Raw genomic sequence first — 25,000 nt, 5'->3', positions numbered from 1 at the left:
ATTATCGCATATGTATTTTGATAATAAATTTAAAATTTATTTTCTTTGTATATAAAAGTCTAGTTTTATATGATATAAAACTAAGCACTTTTTAATTTTCATATATTTATATATTTTCATATATATAGTTTATTCATATTTATTTATACAATAATAATAATAATAATATTACTACTATTATCATATACGTATATGAAATTAAATTTAATTCCATATACTTACTAGGATATAATAAAAAGAAATTTTTATTTGCCTAGAACCAGAAATTAACGATAATAATTGGAAACTTGTCAAATTATAATTTATAATAAGACGTAGACGCTTCAACGATATTATCTAAGTATACAATATAGTGTATATATAATATATAATATAGTATGTTATATTATATAGATAGGCTTACACCACCTACCATATATACCTTTTTGACCACACTTTCGTCAAGCTGGGTATTTATTTGCCTTCTTTCCCTCACCTAAAAATACTCATCGGTATTTTAGTATATTCATATAATATAAATAATATACTATATTGGTAGGACGACACCACCTACCCTATATACCTTTTTGAACACACTTTCGTCAAGCTGGGTATTTATTTGCCTTTTTACCCTCACCTAAATATACTCATCGGTATATTTCAGTATATTTTAGTATATCCATATGAATATGTATATCCATATCCATATCCATATCCATATCCATATGAAAATAATTTAATATTTCCATATTTATTATAATATAATAAATATTATTATATTATATATTATATGGTAGGCTATCCCCATCACCTACCATATATTTCATATACATATAAATATTTTCATATCCATATATATTTTTTTATATTCATATATTTTCATATATGTTATATGCATATGTATTCATAACCATATGCTCATATATTAATACTGGCGGTCTTCTGTTTAATATAATATTATTTTAATATTATATTGGCAGGCTGAACACCACCTACCCTATATACCTTTTTGAACACGGTTTCGTCAATCCGGTCATTTATTGTATGGGAAGTATGACTTTCCCACACATATTTGGATATCCATACGATTGCATATCCATATGAAAATATTTTTAATATTTTTAATATATTTTTAATATTTCCATATTTAATATAATATAATTAAATTATTATATTATATATTATATGGTAGGCTATCACCATCACCTACCATATATTTCATATACATATAAATATTTTCATATCCATATATATTTTTTTATATTCATATATTTTCATATATGTTATATGCATATGTATTCATAACCATATGCTTATATATTAATACTGGCGGTCTTCTGTTTAATATAATATTATTTTAATATTATATTGGTAGGCCGAACACCACCTACCCTATATACCTTTTTGAACACGGTTTCGTCAATCCGGTCATTTATTGTATGGGAAGTATGACTTTCCCACACATATTTGGATATCCATACGATTGCATATCCATATGAAAATATTTTTAATATTTTTAATATATTTTTAATATTTCCATATTTAATATAATATAATTAAATTATTATATTATATATTATATGGTAGGCTATCACCATCACCTACCATATATTTCATATACATATAAATATTTTCATATCCATATATATTTTTTTATATTCATATATTTTCATATATGTTATATGCATATGTATTCATAACCATATGCTCATATATTAATACTGGCGGTCTTCTGTTTAATATAATATTATTTTAATATTATATTGGTAGGCCGAACACCACCTACCCTATATACCTTTTTGAACACGGTTTCGTCAATCCGGTCATTTATTGTATGGGAAGTATGACTTTCCCACACATATTTGGATATCCATACGATTGCATATCCATATGAAAATATTTTTAATATTTTTAATATATTTTTAATATTTCCATATTTAATATAATATAATTAAATTATTATATTATATATTATATGGTAGGCTATCCTCATCACCTACCATATATTTCATATACATATAAATATTTTCATATCCATATATATTTTTTTATATTCATATATTTTCATATATGTTATATGCATATGTATTCATAACCATATGCTCATATATTAATACTGGCGGTCTTCTGTTTAATATAATATTATTTTAATATTATATTGGCAGGCTGAACACCACCTACCCTATATACCTTTTTGAACACGGTTTCGTCAATCCGGTCATTTATTGTATGGGAAGTATGACTTTCCCACACATATTTGGATATCCATACGATTGCATATCCATATGAAAATATTTTTAATATTTTTAATATATTTTTAATATTTCCATATTTAATATAATATAATTAAATTATTATATTATATATTATATGGTAGGCTAACATCATCACCTACCATATATTCCATATACATATAAATATTTTCATATTCATATATATTTTTTTTATATATTCATATATTTTCATATATGTTATATGCATATGTATTCATAACCATATGCTTATATATTAATACTGGCGATCTTCTGTTTAATATAATATTATTTTAATATTATATTGGCAGGCTGAACACCACCTACCCTATATACCTTTTTGAACACGGTTTCGTCAATCCGGTCATTTATTGTATGGGAAGTATGACTTTCCCACACATATTTGGATATCCATACGATTGCATATCCATATGAAAATATTTTTAATATTTTTAATATATTTTTAATATTTCCATATTTAATATAATATAATTAAATTATTATATTATATATTATATGGTAGGCTAACATCATCACCTACCATATATTCCATATACATATAAATATTTTCATATTCATATATATTTTTTTTATATATTCATATATTTTCATATATGTTATATGCATATGTATTCATAACCATATGCTTATATATTAATACTGGCGATCTTCTGTTTAATATAATATTATTTTAATATTATATTGGCAGGCTGAACACCACCTACCCTATATACCTTTTTGAACACGGTTTCGTCAATCCGGTCATTTATTGTATGGGAAGTATGACTTTCCCACACATATTTGGATATCCATACGATTGCATATCCATATGAAAATATTTTTAATATTTTTAATATATTTTTAATATTTCCATATTTAATATAATATAATTAAATTATTATATTATATATTATATGGTAGGCTATCACCATCACCTACCATATATTTCATATACATATAAATATTTTCATATCCATATATATTTTTTTATATTCATATATTTTCATATATGTTATATGCATATGTATTCATAACCATATGCTTATATATTAATACTGGCGGTCTTCTGTTTAATATAATATTATTTTAATATTATATTGGTAGGCCGAACACCACCTACCCTATATACCTTTTTGAACACGGTTTCGTCAATCCGGTCATTTATTGTATGGGAAGTATGACTTTCCCACACATATTTGGATATCCATACGATTGCATATCCATATGAAAATATTTTTAATATTTTTAATATATTTTTAATATTTCCATATTTAATATAATATAATTAAATTATTATATTATATATTATATGGTAGGCTATCACCATCACCTACCATATATTTCATATACATATAAATATTTTCATATCCATATATATTTTTTTATATTCATATATTTTCATATATGTTATATGCATATGTATTCATAACCATATGCTCATATATTAATACTGGCGGTCTTCTGTTTAATATAATATTATTTTAATATTATATTGGTAGGCCGAACACCACCTACCCTATATACCTTTTTGAACACGGTTTCGTCAATCCGGTCATTTATTGTATGGGAAGTATGACTTTCCCACACATATTTGGATATCCATACGATTGCATATCCATATGAAAATATTTTTAATATTTTTAATATATTTTTAATATTTCCATATTTAATATAATATAATTAAATTATTATATTATATATTATATGGTAGGCTATCCTCATCACCTACCATATATTTCATATACATATAAATATTTTCATATCCATATATATTTTTTTATATTCATATATTTTCATATATGTTATATGCATATGTATTCATAACCATATGCTCATATATTAATACTGGCGGTCTTCTGTTTAATATAATATTATTTTAATATTATATTGGCAGGCTGAACACCACCTACCCTATATACCTTTTTGAACACGGTTTCGTCAATCCGGTCATTTATTGTATGGGAAGTATGACTTTCCCACACATATTTGGATATCCATACGATTGCATATCCATATGAAAATATTTTTAATATTTTTAATATATTTTTAATATTTCCATATTTAATATAATATAATTAAATTATTATATTATATATTATATGGTAGGCTAACATCATCACCTACCATATATTCCATATACATATAAATATTTTCATATTCATATATATTTTTTTTTATATATTCATATATTTTCATATATGTTATATGCATATGTATTCATAACCATATGCTTATATATTAATACTGGCGATCTTCTGTTTAATATAATATTATTTTAATATTATATTGGTAGGCCGAACACCACCTACCCTATATACCTTTTTGAACACGGTTTCGTCAATCCGGTCATTTATCGTATAGGAAGTACGACTTTCCCACACATATTTGGATATCCATACGATTGCATATCCATATGAAAATATTTTTAATATTTTTAATATTCGTGAGTTTTTAAATAGGGACAGAAGGAATCTCTTGAATTGAATCATGCGCGTCACTAATAAGATGACGAGGCATTTGGCTACCTATGCGAAAGTAATTCAACTCCCGCCGTCTTAAGGTTTAAGACTTATAACAATATATGTTTAATATTTTTAATATCCGTGAGGTTTTAAATAGGGACAGAAGGAATCTCTTGAATTGAATCATGCGCGTCACTAATAAGATGACGAGGCATTTGGCTACCTATGCGAAAGTAATTCAACTCCCGCCGTCTTAAGGTTTAAGACTTATAACAATATATGTTTAATATTTTTAATATCCGTGAGGTTTTAAATAGGGACAGAAGGAATCTCTTGAATTGAATCATGCGCGTCACTAATAAGATGACGAGGCATTTGGCTACCTATGCGAAAGTAATTCAACTCCCGCCGTCTTAAGGTTTAAGACTTATAACAATATATGTTTAATATTTTTAATATCCGTGAGGTTTTAAATAGGGACAGAAGGAATCTCTTGAATTGAATCATGCGCGTCACTAATAAGATGACGAGGCATTTGGCTACCTATGCGAAAGTAATTCAACTCCCGCCGTCTTAAGGTTTAAGACTTATAACAATATATGTTTAATATTTTTAATATCCGTGAGGTTTTAAATAGGGACAGAAGGAATCTCTTGAATTGAATCATGCGCGTCACTAATAAGATGACAAGGCATTTGGCTACCTATGCGAAAGTAATTCAACTCCCGCCGTCTTAAGGTTTAAGACTTATAACAATATATGTTTAATATTTTTAATATCCGTGAGGTTTTAAATAGGGACAGAAGGAATCTCTTGAATTGAATCATGCGCGTCACTAATAAGATGACGAGGCATTTGGCTACCTATGCGAAAGTAATTCAACTCCCGCCGTCTTAAGGTTTAAGACTTATAACAATATATGTTTAATATTTTTAATATCCGTGAGGTTTTAAATAGGGACAGAAGGAATCTCTTGAATTGAATCATGCGCGTCACTAATAAGATGACGAGGCATTTGGCTACCTATGCGAAAGTAATTCAACTCCCGCCGTCTTAAGGTTTAAGACTTATAACAATATATGTTTAATATTTTTAATATCCGTGAGGTTTTAAATAGGGACAGAAGGAATCTCTTGAATTGAATCATGCGCGTCACTAATAAGATGACAAGGCATTTGGCTACCTATGCGAAAGTAATTCAACTCCCGCCGTCTTAAAGTTTAAGACTTATAACAATATAAATGAAAAATATTATTTTCATTTTTCACGTCACTAATAAGATGACGAGGCATTTGGCTACCTAAACGAAAGTAATTCATCTTCCGCCGTTATAAGGTTTAAGACTTATAACAATATAAATGAAAAATATTATTTTCATTTTTCACGTCACTAATAAGATGACGAGGCATTTGGCTACCTATGCGAAAGTAATTCAACTCCCGCCGTCTTAAAGTTTAAGACTTATAACAATATAAATGAAAAATATTATTTTCATTTTTCACGTCACTATTAAGATGACGAGGCATTTGGCTACCTAAACGAAAGTAATTCATCTTCCGCCGTTATAAGGTTTAAGACTTATAACAATATAAATGAAAAATATTATTTTCATTTTTCACGTCACTAATAAGATGACGAGGCATTTGGCTACCTATGCGAAAGTAATTCAACTCCCGCCGTCTTAAAGTTTAAGACTTATAACAATATAAATGAAAAATATTATTTTCATTTTTCACGTCACTAATAAGATGACGAGGCATTTGGCTACCTATGCGAAAGTAATTCAACTCCCGCCGTCTTAAGGTTTAAGACTTATAACAATATATGTTTAATATTTTTAATATCCGTGAGGTTTTAAATAGGGACAGAAGGAATCTCTTGAATTGAATCATGCGCGTCACTAATAAGATGACGAGGCATTTGGCTACCTATGCGAAAGTAATTCAACTCCCGCCGTCTTAAGGTTTAAGACTTATAACAATATATGTTTAATATTTTTAATATCCGTGAGGTTTTAAATAGGGACAGAAGGAATCTCTTGAATTGAATCATGCGCGTCACTAATAAGATGACGAGGCATTTGGCTACCTATGCGAAAGTAATTCAACTCCCGCCGTCTTAAAGTTTAAGACTTATAACAATATAAATGAAAAATATTATTTTCATTTTTCACGTCACTAATAAGATGACGAGGCATTTGGCTACCTAAAAGAAAGTAATTCATCTTCCGCCGTTATAAGGTTTAAGACTTATAACAATATAAATGAAAAATATTATTTTCATTTTTCACGTCACTAATAAGATGACGAGGCATTTGGCTACCTAAACGAAAGTAATTCAACTCCCGCCGTCTTAAGGTTTAAGACTTATAACAATATAAATGAAAAATATTATTTTCATTTTTCACGTCACTAATAAGATGACGAAACAGTTAGTAGGCCACAATTAGTAGGGAAACGTGGACAACCCGTGATAAATCCTTATATGCTTTCTTAGATATAGCATATAAAGATTTTTTATACTAAATATACATATTTACACATGCATATTTACATTTTTTTTATATTTCGAATCATCAAGCAAAGGATAAGCTTCAGTGGATCGCAGTATGGCAGCTGCTCAACCACTTACAACACCTTGCCCGTTACAAAAGTCGTTTACAATTGATTCTAGGCTTTGTCATTGTATTAAATAATGTTTTCATATGTAACTAGCATGGCATCAGGTGATCAAAGATCCTCCCAATTTACTATGTTACAAATTACATTGGCATCACATCCATTGTCGTTTAAAATATAAATAATAAACTTTAAATGGTTTAGAAGCCATACAATGCAAATTGCCCCTTATTTATCATTGCAGTCCAGCACGGATACGACCTTAGAGGCGTTCAGGCATAATCCAACGGACGTAGCGTCATACCACTGTTCGCTCGAACAAGTATTGTGCCATTGGTCCGTACCTGCGGTTCCTCTCGTACTACGCAGGAATGCTGTCGCAACAACGTTTTGTCATTAGTAGGGTAAAACTAACCTGTCTCACGACGGTCTAAACCCAGCTCACGTTCCCTTGCATGGGTGAACAATCCAACGCTTGGTGAATTTTGCTTCACAATGATAGGAAGAGCCGACATCGAAGGATCAAAAAGCGACGTCGCTATGAACGCTTGGCCGCCACAAGCCAGTTATCCCTATGGTAACTTTTCTGACACCTCTTGTTAAAAACTCTTTAAACCAAAAGGATCGATAGGCCGAGCTTTTGCTGTCCCTGTGTGTACTGAACACCGAGATCAAGTCAGCATTTGCCCTTTTGCTCTATGTGTGGTTTCTGTCCGCACTGAGCTGGCCTTGGGACACCTCCGTTATTATTTGAGAGATGTACCGCCCCAGTCAAACTCCCTACCTGGCAATGTCCTTGAATTGGATCATACCTGAGTAATTGGAGTTATACCAAATTTTCAAATCGATAATACATGAATGCATCTCTCATTAAAGAATTTGTTTGCGATTATATAACAAACTCGTGATACTTTGATCAAGAAGCTTGCATCAAAACCCAATACCATAAGATATAATAAATATATCCGTATAATGGCTAGGAAATGATACACGTTCCATTTAATCAAGTAAGTAAGGAAACAATAAGAGTAGTGGTATTTCATTGTCGATACCAAACCGAAGTCTAATATCTCCCACTTATTCTACACCTCTTATGTCTCCTTACACTGCCAGATTAGAGTCAAGCTCAAAAGGGTCTTCTTTCCCCGCTAATTATTCCAAGCCCGTTCCCTTGGCTGTGGTTTCGCTAGATAGTAGATAGGGACAGAAGGAATCTCGTTAATCCATTCATGCGCGTCACTAATTAGATGACGAGGCATTTGGCTACCTTAAGAGAGTCATAGTTACTCCCGCCGTTGACCCGCGCTTACTTGAATTTCTTCACTTTGACATTCAGAGCACTGGGCAGAAATCACATTGTGTCAACACCCGCTAGGGCCATCACAATGCTTTGTTTTAATTAGACAGTCGGATTCCCCAAGTCCGTGCCAGTTCTGAATTGATTGTTAATTGATAATCGTTATAATTAATAAGAACTAATTGGTTTGACCCAACTAGTATTCTTAAAAATTTTAGCAAGAAAGTTCCACAATTGGATACGTAACTAAACTATCCGGGGAACAAGTTACAACCATAAATGATTATAACTCTATTTACCCAGAACGAGCACATAAACCATATTATTGTTTCCCAATCAAGCCCGACTATCTCAATCTTCAGAGCCAATCCTTATCCCGAAGTTACGGATCTAATTTGCCGACTTCCCTTACCTACATTATTCTATCGACTAGAGACTCTTCACCTTGGAGACCAGCTGCGGATATTGGTACGGCCTGTTGAGAAGTTTGCGTATCCCCACCATAAATTTTCAAGGTCCGAGGAGAAAATATCGACACAACAGTATATGTCATGCTCTTCTAGCCCATCTACCATATCTCTCTGCGAAAGACTTCCATGGTAGTACGACTATAAAACAGAAAAGAAAACTCTTCCGATATCTCTCGACGGCTTCTTTATGGTCGTTCCTGTTGCCAGGATGAGCACGAGGCCCATATTTAATAACAAACGGATACTCAACAGGTTACGGAATTGGAACCGTATTCCCTTTCGTTCAAAATTATTCAAGTATATAATTTTCACAATAATTGTAATATTTATTTTTACTTGAAAATTTTCGGCTTTCGCCTTGAACTTAGGACCGACTAACTCGTGATCAACCACTGTTCACACGAAACCCTTCTCCACTTCAGTCCTCCAAGGTCTCATTCGATTATTTGCTACTACCACCAAGATCTGTACCAATAGCAGCTCCATGCAGGCTTACGCCAAACACTTCTACGCATACCATTGTACCTTCCTACTCACTAAAGTTTCAAAATTTATATTACAAGTAATATAAATCATCTACTTTAGCGGTAATGTATAGGTATACAACTTAAGCGCCATCCATTTTAAGGGCTAGTTGCTTCGGCAGGTGAGTTGTTACACACTCCTTAGCGGATTTCGACTTCCATGATCACCGTCCTGCTGTTTTAAGCAACCAACGCCTTTCATGGTTTCTGCATGAGTTGTTAATTTGGGCACCGTAACATTACGTTTGGTTCATCCCACAGCGCCAGTTCTGCTTACCAAAAGTGGCCCACTGGGCACATTATATCATAACCTTAAACTTCATATCAAGAAAGTTAAGGTTCTTACCCATTTAAAGTTTGAGAATAGGTTAAGATCGTTTCGACCCTAAGGCCTCTAATCATTCGCTTTACCAGATAAGATTATTTTATATAACATTAAAATGCACCAGCTATCCTGAGGGAAACTTCGGAAGGAACCAGCTACTAGATGGTTCGATTGGTCTTTCGCCCCTATACTCAATTCTGACAATCGATTTGCACGTCAGAACTGTTTCGGTCTTCCATCAGGGTTTCCCCTGACTTCAACCTGATCAAGTATAGTTCACCATCTTTCGGGTCACAGCATATCTGCTCAAGGTACGTTCCAGTTAGAGGCATAAATAATATAAATATTATTATACATAACTATATAGAACGCCCCGGGATTGTGTTAATTAACTATAAAATAGTTAAAAAACTAATCCCATTAATAGTCAAGTTAATTACGCTATTAGGTTTATATCCCAATAACTTGCACATATGTTAGACTCCTTGGTCCGTGTTTCAAGACGGGTCCCGAAGGTATCCTGAATCTTTCGCATTGTTAATCATACAAGTGCATATAATAAACACAAAAATCAATGATAATTATGCCATTATATAATTCCGAAAAATTAACGCACTGTATTCTTATTAATCTATCAACACTTTATCAAATTAATGACATTTATCCTATGTTAAAATGCAAGCATAATAATTTGAATAAACTATAAGTCATATTTTATGATAAATTATATATGTTAATAGATTACAATGTCCTTATATGGAAAAAATGCACACTATTTCTATAATATTATTTAAATATTATAACTTTAATGATGAATTTTCCATAATGGATATTCAGGTTCATCGGGCTTAACCTCTAAGCAGTTTCACGTACTATTTAACTCTCTATTCAGAGTTCTTTTCAACTTTCCCTCACGGTACTTGTTTACTATCGGTCTCATGGTTATATTTAGTTTTAGATGGAGTTTACCACCCACTTAGTGCTGCACTATCAAGCAACACGACTCTTTGGAAACATCATCTAGTAATCATTAACGTTATACGGGCCTGGCACCCTCTATGGGTAAATGGCCTCATTTAAGAAGGACTTAAATCGTTAATTTCTCATACTAGAATATTGACGCTCCATACACTGCATCTCACATTTGCCATATAGACAAAGTGACTTAGTGCTGAACTGATTTCTTTTCGCTCGCCGCTACTAAGAAAATCCTTGTTAGTTTCTTTTCCTCCCCTAATTAATATGCTTAAATTCAGGGGGTAGTCCCATATGAGTTGAGGTTGTATAAAGCAATGTATATATATATAAACAATATATCTCTATGAAGAACAATATATTTGATATATTTTCAATTTTCGCATCTTTAAATAAGAGACAATTCTAGTTAAAAAAAATTTAATTTTTTTTATGCTAGACATTTCTCAGTATTATTTGAATTGAAAAAAGAAAGAATTGTATATCTTCATTTTTTCTTTTATAAATATTTGAGATAATTGCTTTTATATTTAATATTATGAATATATAAATATATCCAATAATATACCATATGCATATCATTATAAAAATATATAATAATAAGCAACTTTATTAGCATAGTCTTACAACCCTCAACCATATGTAGTCCAAGCAGCACTATAAAATTAATTAAAGTACATAACAGCATGGACTGCGATATGCGTTCAAAATGTCGATGTTCATGTGTCCTGCAGTTCACACGATGACGCACAGTTTGCTGCGTTCTTCATCGACCCATGAGCCGAGTGATCCACCGCTTAGAGTTTTATAAATATATATAAATATACAATTCGTCAATTATGTTTTTATTGAAAGAAATTAAAAATACACCATTTAACTGGCATATATCAATTCCTTCAATAAAGTTATTTTTATACCTAAAATAATTGTTGCGAAATGTCTTAGTTTTATATAATCAATATAAATATAATTTATATTGTTTTAATATTATATAAAGCATTAACCTGTATATCAGGTACAACAATGTATATTTTAGGTGTTGCATTTATCAATGTATGCGCATAATTTAATATGAACAATACATCACGCAACGCATGTATATTAATTAAATATACACGCAATTTATATTCAATATATTCGTCTATATTTAAACATATAAAATATGTTTAATTTTTTGATATACCTAAAATAATTGTTGCGAAATGTCTTAGTTTTATATAATCAATATAAATATAATTTATATTGTTTTAATATTATATAAAGCATTAACCTGTATATCAGGTACAACAATGTATATTTTAGGTGTTGCATTTATCAATGTATGCGCATAATTTAATATGAACAATACATCACGCAACGCATGTATATTAATTAAATATACACGCAATTTATATTGAAGACAACAAATGGTCTATATATTCAATATAATATATATGTCTTTTATTTTTGGGTAATTTTTATTTATATATTTATATATAATAAATATTTTAATAACGGATAAGATTCATTCAATAATGATCCTTCCGCAGGTTCACCTACGGAAACCTTGTTACGACTTTTACTTCCTCTAAATAATCAAGTTCGGTCAACTTCTGCGAAACAACCGTAACACACAAGGCGTCACAGTGATCACGTCCGGAGACCTCACTAAATAATTCAATCGGTAGTAGCGACGGGCGGTGTGCACAAAGGGCAGGGACGTAATCAATGCGAGTTAATGACTCACACTTACTAGGAATTCCAAGTTCATGTGAACAGTTTCAGTTCACAATCCCAAGCATGAAAGTGGTTCAGCGGTTTACCCGGACCTCTCGGTCTAGGAAATACACGTTGATACTTTCATTGTAGCGCGCGTGCAGCCCAGGACATCTAAGGGCATCACAGACCTGTTATTGCTCAATCTCATTATTGCTAGACGCAATTTGTCCATTTAAGAAGCTAGTATCCTTATAATGGGACAAACCAACAGGTACGGCTCCACTTATATAAACACATTCAAACACAATAAACATTTTACTGCTACCATGAATGAAGGCTATATAAGCTTCAACACCATAATCCTGAAGATATCTATTTAATATATTTGAGTCTCGTTCGTTATCGGAATTAACCAGACAAATCACTCCACGAACTAAGAACGGCCATGCACCACCACCCATAGATTCGAGAAAGAGCTATCAATCTGTCTTACACACTTATGTTCGGACCTGGTAAGTTTTCCCGTGTTGAGTCAAATTAAGCCGCAGGCTCCACTCCTGGTGGTGCCCTTCCGTCAATTCCTTTAAGTTTCAGCTTTGCAACCATACTTCCCCCGGAGCCCAAAAGCTTTGGTTTCCCGGGAAGCGACTGAGAGAGCCATAAAAGTAGCTACACCCAATTGCTAGCTGGCATCGTTTATGGTTAGAACTAGGGCGGTATCTGATCGCCTTCGAACCTCTAACTTTCGTTCTTGATTAATGAAAACATCTTTGGCAAATGCTTTCGCTTAAGTTAGTCTTACGACGGTCCAAGAATTTCACCTCTCGCGTCGTAATACTAATGCCCCCAAACTGCTTCTATTAATCATTACCTCTTGATCTGAAAACCAATGAAAGCAGAACAGAGGTCTTATTTCATTATCCCATGCACAGAATATTCAGGCATTTGAAGCCTGCTTTAAGCACTCTAATTTGTTCAAAGTAATTGTACCGGCCCACAATAACACTCGTTTAAGAGCACTAATGCAGGTTTTTAAATAGGAGGAACATATGAAAAAATACAAGTATTTAAACATATATAAGAACTCCACCGGTAATACGCTTACATACATAAAGGTATAGTACTAACTACAATTGTATGTTGTACTACCCGTATGAAGCACAAGTTCAACTACGAACGTTTTAACCGCAACAACTTTAATATACGCTATTGGAGCTGGAATTACCGCGGCTGCTGGCACCAGACTTGCCCTCCAATTGGTCCTTGTTAAAGGATTTAAAGTGTACTCATTCCAATTACAGGGCCTCGGATATGAGTCCTGTATTGTTATTTTTCGTCACTACCTCCCCGAGCTGGGAGTGGGTAATTTACGCGCCTGCTGCCTTCCTTAGATGTGGTAGCCGTTTCTCAGGCTCCCTCTCCGGAATCGAACCCTGATTCCCCGTTACCCGTTGCAACCATGGTAGTCCTAGATACTACCATCAAAAGTTGATAGGGCAGACATTTGAAAGATCTGTCGTCGGTACAAGACCATACGATCTGCATGTTATCTAGAGTTCAACCAATATAACGATCTTGCGATCGCTTGGTTTTAGCCTAATAAAAGCACATGTCCCATAAGGTTCATGTTTTAATTGCATGTATTAGCTCTAGAATTACCACAGTTATCCAAGTAACTGTTAACGATCTAAGGAACCATAACTGATATAATGAGCCTTTTGCGGTTTCACTTTTAATGCGTGTGTACTTAGACATGCATGGCTTAATCTTTGAGACAAGCATATAACTACTGGCAGGATCAACCAGAATAATGTTTATATCTTTGATATATTTCATTTTCATATTGATATATAGAAAATAAATATTGCAAATATTTGTATAAATTAAAATATTAACGAATTTGGCCAATTATTATATGGCATTCAATATTCGTTCATTTATTAAAATATATATATATATATATATATTTATAATATATCCCTCGGGTGCCCAACGCATACACCTCAGGGTATATTTTTTTCATGGCTTTTTCTTAAACCCTCGTTTGTGTTAGGGTATTTATATGAGCGGGCGGTCTTTTTATTTATATAAGCCTTCTTTAATATTTTTTTTAATAAAATACAATATTATGCATATATTTAATTCTAAAATATCTTTATATTTTCACATACAACAATTTGTATATATTCACATATATATATTTGCTTAATTTTATAATAAAATTATCGCATATGTATTTTGATAATAAATTTAAAATTTATTTTCTTTGTATATAAAAGTCTAGTTTTATATGATATAAAACTAAGCACTTTTTAATTTTCATATATTTATATATTTTCATATATATAGTTTATTCATATTTATTTATACAATAATAATAATAATAATATTACTACTATTATCATATACGTATATGAAATTAAATTTAATTCCATATACTTACTAGGATATAATAAAAAGAAATTTTTATTTGCCTAGAACCAGAAATTAACGATAATAATTGGAAACTTGTCAAATTATAATTTATAATAAGACGTAGACGCTTCAACGATATTATCTAAGTATACAATATAGTGTATATATAATATATAATATAGTATGTTATATTATATAGATAGGCTTACACCACCTACCATATATACCTTTTTGACCACACTTTCGTCAAGCTGGGTATTTATTTGCCTTCTTTCCCTCACCTAAAAATACTCATCGGTATTTTAGTATATTCATATAATATAAATAATATACTATATTGGTAGGACGACACCACCTACCCTATATACCTTTTTGAACACACTTTCGTCAAGCTGGGTATTTATTTGCCTTTTTACCCTCACCTAAATATACTCATCGGTATATTTCAGTATATTTTAGTATATCCATATGAATATGTATATCCATATCCATATCCATATCCATATCCATATGAAAATAATTTAATATTTCCATATTTATTATAATATAATAAATATTATTATATTATATATTATATGGTAGGCTATCCCCATCACCTACCATATATTTCATATACATATAAATATTTTCATATCCATATATATTTTTTTATATTCATATATTTTCATATATGTTATATGCATATGTATTCATAACCATATGCTCATATATTAATACTGGCGGTCTTCTGTTTAATATAATATTATTTTAATATTATATTGGCAGGCTGAACACCACCTACCCTATATACCTTTTTGAACACGGTTTCGTCAATCCGGTCATTTATTGTATGGGAAGTATGACTTTCCCACACATATTTGGATATCCATACGATTGCATATCCATATGAAAATATTTTTAATATTTTTAATATATTTTTAATATTTCCATATTTAATATAATATAATTAAATTATTATATTATATATTATATGGTAGGCTATCACCATCACCTACCATATATTTCATATACATATAAATATTTTCATATCCATATATATTTTTTTATATTCATATATTTTCATATATGTTATATGCATATGTATTCATAACCATATGCTTATATATTAATACTGGCGGTCTTCTGTTTAATATAATATTATTTTAATATTATATTGGTAGGCCGAACACCACCTACCCTATATACCTTTTTGAACACGGTTTCGTCAATCCGGTCATTTATTGTATGGGAAGTATGACTTTCCCACACATATTTGGATATCCATACGATTGCATATCCATATGAAAATATTTTTAATATTTTTAATATATTTTTAATATTTCCATATTTAATATAATATAATTAAATTATTATATTATATATTATATGGTAGGCTATCACCATCACCTACCATATATTTCATATACATATAAATATTTTCATATCCATATATATTTTTTTATATTCATATATTTTCATATATGTTATATGCATATGTATTCATAACCATATGCTCATATATTAATACTGGCGGTCTTCTGTTTAATATAATATTATTTTAATATTATATTGGTAGGCCGAACACCACCTACCCTATATACCTTTTTGAACACGGTTTCGTCAATCCGGTCATTTATTGTATGGGAAGTATGACTTTCCCACACATATTTGGATATCCATACGATTGCATATCCATATGAAAATATTTTTAATATTTTTAATATATTTTTAATATTTCCATATTTAATATAATATAATTAAATTATTATATTATATATTATATGGTAGGCTATCCTCATCACCTACCATATATTTCATATACATATAAATATTTTCATATCCATATATATTTTTTTATATTCATATATTTTCATATATGTTATATGCATATGTATTCATAACCATATGCTCATATATTAATACTGGCGGTCTTCTGTTTAATATAATATTATTTTAATATTATATTGGCAGGCTGAACACCACCTACCCTATATACCTTTTTGAACACGGTTTCGTCAATCCGGTCATTTATTGTATGGGAAGTATGACTTTCCCACACATATTTGGATATCCATACGATTGCATATCCATATGAAAATATTTTTAATATTTTTAATATATTTTTAATATTTCCATATTTAATATAATATAATTAAATTATTATATTATATATTATATGGTAGGCTAACATCATCACCTACCATATATTCCATATACATATAAATATTTTCATATTCATATATATTTTTTTTTATATATTCATATATTTTCATATATGTTATATGCATATGTATTCATAACCATATGCTTATATATTAATACTGGCGATCTTCTGTTTAATATAATATTATTTTAATATTATATTGGTAGGCCGAACACCACCTACCCTATATACCTTTTTGAACACGGTTTCGTCAATCCGGTCATTTATCGTATAGGAAGTACGACTTTCCCACACATATTTGGATATCCATACGATTGCATATCCATATGAAAATATTTTTAATATTTTTAATATTCGTGAGTTTTTAAATAGGGACAGAAGGAATCTCTTGAATTGAATCATGCGCGTCACTAATAAGATGACGAGGCATTTGGCTACCTATGCGAAAGTAATTCAACTCCCGCCGTCTTAAGGTTTAAGACTTATAACAATATATGTTTAATATTTTTAATATCCGTGAGGTTTTAAATAGGGACAGAAGGAATCTCTTGAATTGAATCATGCGCGTCACTAATAAGATGACGAGGCATTTGGCTACCTATGCGAAAGTAATTCAACTCCCGCCGTCTTAAGGTTTAAGACTTATAACAATATATGTTTAATATTTTTAATATCCGTGAGGTTTTAAATAGGGACAGAAGGAATCTCTTGAATTGAATCATGCGCGTCACTAATAAGATGACGAGGCATTTGGCTACCTATGCGAAAGTAATTCAACTCCCGCCGTCTTAAGGTTTAAGACTTATAACAATATATGTTTAATATTTTTAATATCCGTGAGGTTTTAAATAGGGACAGAAGGAATCTCTTGAATTGAATCATGCGCGTCACTAATAAGATGACGAGGCATTTGGCTACCTATGCGAAAGTAATTCAACTCCCGCCGTCTTAAGGTTTAAGACTTATAACAATATATGTTTAATATTTTTAATATCCGTGAGGTTTTAAATAGGGACAGAAGGAATCTCTTGAATTGAATCATGCGCGTCACTAATAAGATGACAAGGCATTTGGCTACCTATGCGAAAGTAATTCAACTCCCGCCGTCTTAAGGTTTAAGACTTATAACAATATATGTTTAATATTTTTAATATCCGTGAGGTTTTAAATAGGGACAGAAGGAATCTCTTGAATTGAATCATGCGCGTCACTAATAAGATGACGAGGCATTTGGCTACCTATGCGAAAGTAATTCAACTCCCGCCGTCTTAAGGTTTAAGACTTATAACAATATATGTTTAATATTTTTAATATCCGTGAGGTTTTAAATAGGGACAGAAGGAATCTCTTGAATTGAATCATGCGCGTCACTAATAAGATGACGAGGCATTTGGCTACCTATGCGAAAGTAATTCAACTCCCGCCGTCTTAAGGTTTAAGACTTATAACAATATATGTTTAATATTTTTAATATCCGTGAGGTTTTAAATAGGGACAGAAGGAATCTCTTGAATTGAATCATGCGCGTCACTAATAAGATGACAAGGCATTTGGCTACCTATGCGAAAGTAATTCAACTCCCGCCGTCTTAAGGTTTAAGACTTATAACAATATAAATGAAAAATATTATTTTCATTTTTCACGTCACTAATAAGATGACGAGGCATTTGGCTACCTAAACGAAAGTAATTCATCTTCCGCCGTTATAAGGTTTAAGACTTATAACAATATAAATGAAAAATATTATTTTCATTTTTCACGTCACTAATAAGATGACGAGGCATTTGGCTACCTATGCGAAAGTAATTCAACTCCCGCCGTCTTAAAGTTTAAGACTTATAACAATATAAATGAAAAATATTATTTTCATTTTTCACGTCACTATTAAGATGACGAGGCATTTGGCTACCTAAACGAAAGTAATTCATCTTCCGCCGTTATAAGGTTTAAGACTTATAACAATATAATGAAAAATATTATTTTCATTTTTCACGTCACTAATAAGATGACGAGGCATTTGGCTACCTATGCGAAAGTAATTCAACTCCCGCCGTCTTAAAGTTTAAGACTTATAACAATATAAATGAAAAATATTATTTTCATTTTTCACGTCACTAATAAGATGACGAGGCATTTGGCTACCTATGCGAAAGTAATTCAACTCCCGCCGTCTTAAGGTTTAAGACTTATAACAATATATGTTTAATATTTTTAATATCCGTGAGGTTTTAAATAGGGACAGAAGGAATCTCTTGAATTGAATCATGCGCGTCACTAATAAGATGACGAGGCATTTGGCTACCTATGCGAAAGTAATTCAACTCCCGCCGTCTTAAGGTTTAAGACTTATAACAATATATGTTTAATATTTTTAATATCCGTGAGGTTTTAAATAGGGACAGAAGGAATCTCTTGAATTGAATCATGCGCGTCACTAATAAGATGACGAGGCATTTGGCTACCTATGCGAAAGTAATTCAACTCCCGCCGTCTTAAAGTTTAAGACTTATAACAATATAAATGAAAAATATTATTTTCATTTTTCACGTCACTAATAAGATGACGAGGCATTTGGCTACCTAAAAGAAAGTAATTCATCTTCCGCCGTTATAAGGTTTAAGACTTATAACAATATAAATGAAAAATATTATTTTCATTTTTCACGTCACTAATAAGATGACGAGGCATTTGGCTACCTAAACGAAAGTAATTCAACTCCCGCCGTCTTAAGGTTTAAGACTTATAACAATATAAATGAAAAATATTATTTTCATTTTTCACGTCACTAATAAGATGACGAAACAGTTAGTAGGCCACAATTAGTAGGGAAACGTGGACAACCCGTGATAAATCCTTATATGCTTTCTTAGATATAGCATATAAAGATTTTTTATACTAAATATACATATTTACACATGCATATTTACATTTTTTTTATATTTCGAATCATCAAGCAAAGGATAAGCTTCAGTGGATCGCAGTATGGCAGCTGCTCAACCACTTACAACACCTTGCCCGTTACAAAAGTCGTTTACAATTGATTCTAGGCTTTGTCATTGTATTAAATAATGTTTTCATATGTAACTAGCATGGCATCAGGTGATCAAAGATCCTCCCAATTTACTATGTTACAAATTACATTGGCATCACATCCATTGTCGTTTAAAATATAAATAATAAACTTTAAATGGTTTAGAAGCCATACAATGCAAATTGCCCCTTATTTATCATTGCAGTCCAGCACGGATACGACCTTAGAGGCGTTCAGGCATAATCCAACGGACGTAGCGTCATACCACTGTTCGCTCGAACAAGTATTGTGCCATTGGTCCGTACCTGCGGTTCCTCTCGTACTACGCAGGAATGCTGTCGCAACAACGTTTTGTCATTAGTAGGGTAAAACTAACCTGTCTCACGACGGTCTAAACCCAGCTCACGTTCCCTTGCATGGGTGAACAATCCAACGCTTGGTGAATTTTGCTTCACAATGATAGGAAGAGCCGACATCGAAGGATCAAAAAGCGACGTCGCTATGAACGCTTGGCCGCCACAAGCCAGTTATCCCTATGGTAACTTTTCTGACACCTCTTGTTAAAAACTCTTTAAACCAAAAGGATCGATAGGCCGAGCTTTTGCTGTCCCTGTGTGTACTGAACACCGAGATCAAGTCAGCATTTGCCCTTTTGCTCTATGTGTGGTTTCTGTCCGCACTGAGCTGGCCTTGGGACACCTCCGTTATTATTTGAGAGATGTACCGCCCCAGTCAAACTCCCTACCTGGCAATGTCCTTGAATTGGATCATACCTGAGTAATTGGAGTTATACCAAATTTTCAAATCGATAATACATGAATGCATCTCTCATTAAAGAATTTGTTTGCGATTATATAACAAACTCGTGATACTTTGATCAAGAAGCTTGCATCAAAACCCAATACCATAAGATATAATAAATATATCCGTATAATGGCTAGGAAATGATACACGTTCCATTTAATCAAGTAAGTAAGGAAACAATAAGAGTAGTGGTATTTCATTGTCGATACCAAACCGAAGTCTAATATCTCCCACTTATTCTACACCTCTTATGTCTCCTTACACTGCCAGATTAGAGTCAAGCTCAAAAGGGTCTTCTTTCCCCGCTAATTATTCCAAGCCCGTTCCCTTGGCTGTGGTTTCGCTAGATAGTAGATAGGGACAGAAGGAATCTCGTTAATCCATTCATGCGCGTCACTAATTAGATGACGAGGCATTTGGCTACCTTAAGAGAGTCATAGTTACTCCCGCCGTTGACCCGCGCTTACTTGAATTTCTTCACTTTGACATTCAGAGCACTGGGCAGAAATCACATTGTGTCAACACCCGCTAGGGCCATCACAATGCTTTGTTTTAATTAGACAGTCGGATTCCCCAAGTCCGTGCCAGTTCTGAATTGATTGTTAATTGATAATCGTTATAATTAATAAGAACTAATTGGTTTGACCCAACTAGTATTCTTAAAAATTTTAGCAAGAAAGTTCCACAATTGGATACGTAACTAAACTATCCGGGGAACAAGTTACAACCATAAATGATTATAACTCTATTTACCCAGAACGAGCACATAAACCATATTATTGTTTCCCAATCAAGCCCGACTATCTCAATCTTCAGAGCCAATCCTTATCCCGAAGTTACGGATCTAATTTGCCGACTTCCCTTACCTACATTATTCTATCGACTAGAGACTCTTCACCTTGGAGACCAGCTGCGGATATTGGTACGGCCTGTTGAGAAGTTTGCGTATCCCCACCATAAATTTTCAAGGTCCGAGGAGAAAATATCGACACAACAGTATATGTCATGCTCTTCTAGCCCATCTACCATATCTCTCTGCGAAAGACTTCCATGGTAGTACGACTATAAAACAGAAAAGAAAACTCTTCCGATATCTCTCGACGGCTTCTTTATGGTCGTTCCTGTTGCCAGGATGAGCACGAGGCCCATATTTAATAACAAACGGATACTCAACAGGTTACGGAATTGGAACCGTATTCCCTTTCGTTCAAAATTATTCAAGTATATAATTTTCACAATAATTGTAATATTTATTTACTTGAAAAATTTCGGCTTTCGCCTTGAACTTAGGACCGACTAACTCGTGATCAACCACTGTTCACACGAAACCCTTCTCCACTTCAGTCCTCCAAGGTCTCATTCGATTATTTGCTACTACCACCAAGATCTGTACCAATAGCAGCTCCATGCAGGCTTACGCCAAACACTTCTACGCATACCATTGTACCTTCCTACTCACTAAAGTTTCAAAATTTATATTACAAGTAATATAAATCATCTACTTTAGCGGTAATGTATAGGTATACAACTTAAGCGCCATCCATTTTAAGGGCTAGTTGCTTCGGCAGGTGAGTTGTTACACACTCCTTAGCGGATTTCGACTTCCATGATCACCGTCCTGCTGTTTTAAGCAACCAACGCCTTTCATGGTTTCTGCATGAGTTGTTAATTTGGGCACCGTAACATTACGTTTGGTTCATCCCACAGCGCCAGTTCTGCTTACCAAAAGTGGCCCACTGGGCACATTATATCATAACCTTAAACTTCATATCAAGAAAGTTAAGGTTCTTACCCATTTAAAGTTTGAGAATAGGTTAAGATCGTTTCGACCCTAAGGCCTCTAATCATTCGCTTTACCAGATAAGATTATTTTATATAACATTAAAATGCACCAGCTATCCTGAGGGAAACTTCGGAAGGAACCAGCTACTAGATGGTTCGATTGGTCTTTCGCCCCTATACTCAATTCTGACAATCGATTTGCACGTCAGAACTGTTTCGGTCTTCCATCAGGGTTTCCCCTGACTTCAACCTGATCAAGTATAGTTCACCATCTTTCGGGTCACAGCATATCTGCTCAAGGTACGTTCCAGTTAGAGGCATAAATAATATAAATATTATTATACATAACTATATAGAACGCCCCGGGATTGTGTTAATTAACTATAAAATAGTTAAAAAACTAATCCCATTAATAGTCAAGTTAATTACGCTATTAGGTTTATATCCCAATAACTTGCACATATGTTAGACTCCTTGGTCCGTGTTTCAAGACGGGTCCCGAAGGTATCCTGAATCTTTCGCATTGTTAATCATACAAGTGCATATAATAAACACAAAAATCAATGATAATTATGCCATTATATAATTCCGAAAATTAACGCACTGTATTCTTATTAATCTATCAACACTTTATCAAATTAATGACATTTATCCTATGTTAAAATGCAAGCATAATAATTTGAATAAACTATAAGTCATATTTTATGATAAATTATATATGTTAATAGATTACAATGTCCTTATATGGAAAAAATGCACACTATTTCTATAATATTATTTAAATATTATAACTTTAATGATGAATTTTCCATAATGGATATTCAGGTTCATCGGGCTTAACCTCTAAGCAGTTTCACGTACTATTTAACTCTCTATTCAGAGTTCTTTTCAACTTTCCCTCACGGTACTTGTTTACTATCGGTCTCATGGTTATATTTAGTTTTAGATGGAGTTTACCACCCACTTAGTGCTGCACTATCAAGCAACACGACTCTTTGGAAACATCATCTAGTAATCATTAACGTTATACGGGCCTGGCACCCTCTATGGGTAAATGGCCTCATTTAAGAAGGACTTAAATCGTTAATTTCTCATACTAGAATATTGACGCTCCATACACTGCATCTCACATTTGCCATATAGACAAAGTGACTTAGTGCTGAACTGATTTCTTTTCGCTCGCCGCTACTAAGAAAATCCTTGTTAGTTTCTTTTCCTCCCCTAATTAATATGCTTAAATTCAGGGGGTAGTCCCATATGAGTTGAGGTTGTATAAAGCAATGTATATATATATATAAACAATATATCTCTATGAAGAACAATATATTTGATATATTTTCAATTTTCGCATCTTTAAATAAGAGACAATTCTAGTTAAAAAAAATTTAATTTTTTTATGCTAGACATTTCTCAGTATTATTTGAATTGAAAAAAGAAAGAATTGTATATCTTCATTTTTTCTTTTTAAATATTTGAGATAATTGCTTTTATATTTAATATTATGAATATATAAATATATCCAATAATATACCATATGCATATCATTATAAAAATATATAATAATAAGCAACTTTATTAGCATAGTCTTACAACCCTCAACCATATGTAGTCCAAGCAGCACTATAAAATTAATTAAAGTACATAACAGCATGGACTGCGATATGCGTTCAAAATGTCGATGTTCATGTGTCCTGCAGTTCACACGATGACGCACAGTTTGCTGCGTTCTTCATCGACCCATGAGCCGAGTGATCCACCGCTTAGAGTTTTATAAATATATATAAATATACAATTCGTCAATTATGTTTTTATTGAAAGAAATTAAAAATACACCATTTAACTGGCATATATCAATTCCTTCAATAAAGTTATTTTTATACCTAAAATAATTGTTGCGAAATGTCTTAGTTTTATATAATCAATATAAATATAATTTATATTGTTTTAATATTATATAAAGCATTAACCTGTATATCAGGTACAACAATGTATATTTTAGGTGTTGCATTTATCAATGTATGCGCATAATTTAATATGAACAATACATCACGCAACGCATGTATATTAATTAAATATACACGCAATTTATATTCAATATATTCGTCTATATTTAAACATATAAAATATGTTTAATTTTTTTATATACCTAAAATAATTGTTGCGAAATGTCTTAGTTTTATATAATCAATATAAATATAATTTATATTGTTTTAATATTATATAAA

The 25,000-nt window shown here is 31.8% G+C and overlaps 5 non-coding genes across 5 annotated transcripts; all 5 read right to left on the bottom strand.

Moving 5' to 3' along the window:
* Window positions 1–7,260: 7,260 nt before the first annotated feature.
* LOC138927560 (large subunit ribosomal RNA) lies at window positions 7,261–11,210 on the bottom strand. Its single transcript, XR_011444017.1, has one exon. It is a non-coding gene; the product is annotated as a large subunit ribosomal RNA (ribosomal RNA).
* A 318-nt stretch (window positions 11,211–11,528) lies between these two features.
* On the bottom strand, window positions 11,529–11,707 carry LOC138927562 (5.8S ribosomal RNA). The gene has a single exon (XR_011444018.1). It is a non-coding gene; the product is annotated as a 5.8S ribosomal RNA (ribosomal RNA).
* A 707-nt stretch (window positions 11,708–12,414) lies between these two features.
* LOC138927564 (small subunit ribosomal RNA) lies at window positions 12,415–14,409 on the bottom strand. The gene has a single exon (XR_011444020.1). It is a non-coding gene; the product is annotated as a small subunit ribosomal RNA (ribosomal RNA).
* Window positions 14,410–20,099: 5,690 nt separating this feature from the next.
* LOC138927559 (large subunit ribosomal RNA) lies at window positions 20,100–24,046 on the bottom strand. The gene has a single exon (XR_011444016.1). It is a non-coding gene; the product is annotated as a large subunit ribosomal RNA (ribosomal RNA).
* A 318-nt stretch (window positions 24,047–24,364) lies between these two features.
* Window positions 24,365–24,543, bottom strand: LOC138927557 (5.8S ribosomal RNA). The gene has a single exon (XR_011444014.1). It is a non-coding gene; the product is annotated as a 5.8S ribosomal RNA (ribosomal RNA).
* Between the last annotated feature and the right edge of the window lie 457 nt (window positions 24,544–25,000).

Source organism: Drosophila bipectinata, unplaced genomic scaffold, assembly GCF_030179905.1.
Source record: "Drosophila bipectinata strain 14024-0381.07 unplaced genomic scaffold, DbipHiC1v2 scaffold_32, whole genome shotgun sequence".
NCBI classification, from domain to species: Eukaryota; Metazoa; Arthropoda; class Insecta; order Diptera; family Drosophilidae; genus Drosophila; species Drosophila bipectinata.
Note: the sequence above shows the minus strand (reverse complement) of the source record. Positions and strands in the feature narration are given on the sequence as shown.